At 36.3% G+C, this 852-nt stretch overlaps 1 non-coding gene across 1 annotated transcript; it reads left to right on the plus strand.

Moving 5' to 3' along the window:
- Positions 1 to 513: 513 nt before the first annotated feature.
- On the plus strand, positions 514 to 585 carry Trnap-ugg. The gene has a single exon. It is a non-coding gene; the product is annotated as a tRNA-Pro (tRNA).
- The last annotated feature ends 267 nt before the right edge of the window (positions 586 to 852 follow it).

The raw sequence follows: 852 nt of genomic DNA on the forward strand, positions 1-852 counted from the left end.
CTCTCTCTCTCTCTCTCTCTCTCTCTCTCGTTCTCTCTCGTTCTCTCTCGATTTCCACTAAAGCTTTTGTAGATGTTTTGAGGCGTTCTATTTATGGAAGAGCTGAGCATAGAGGTTACGTACTAAAATAAGTGATGGAGTTTCTTTTATTACATAAACCATAATTCCATTTTATGTGACTTTGAAAGTTTATTTTTATTTTCATCTTATACCTAAGGAGGAGATAAAAATATGACACAAAAATCGGAGGCGTTTTATATTGAAAGTTTGTATTGTTACGATTCAGTTGTTAAAGTTATTGTTATTTTATGAGAATGGAGAATTAAATTTTTTTAAACATTCGCCGTGAGATTAGCCCTCGCCAAATGAACTTATTGAAAAATTTTCATTTTTCTTAACAAAGAGAACGTTCCGTGGATTTTTTTCCGTCATTCATTTTTTTGGGGAATTATTTTTATTTCTTGTTGAAGAGAATGGCTCGATATGAGAAAATGTCGGTGAATGTAGGAAAGAGGCTCAATGGTCTAGGGGTATGATTCTCGCTTTGGGTGCGAGAGGTCCCGGGTTCAAATCCCGGTTGAGCCCATTTTTTTTAGTCCAATTATTTTTCAATTTTTAATTAATTTCAACAATTAACCATTAAAACGGACAGTAATGATCATTACAGAGAGAACAAATACTGTATATGTCTATCATAGACATACACAGAAAAATCCACACACAAACTCACCGGAAATCCATTCCCGTCCCCACACACCGGGAATTCCCCTGATATCGTACGCAAATTCATTGCGTGTCGCCATAGCGGCAGGGGGGGGGGAGCGGCTTATATTATTAATATATAATCCCACA

The sequence above is a fragment of the Diachasma alloeum genome, unplaced genomic scaffold, assembly GCF_001412515.2.
Source record: "Diachasma alloeum isolate Michigan unplaced genomic scaffold, Dall2.0 Dall_scaffold_00213, whole genome shotgun sequence".
Taxonomy (NCBI): Eukaryota; Metazoa; Arthropoda; class Insecta; order Hymenoptera; family Braconidae; genus Diachasma; species Diachasma alloeum.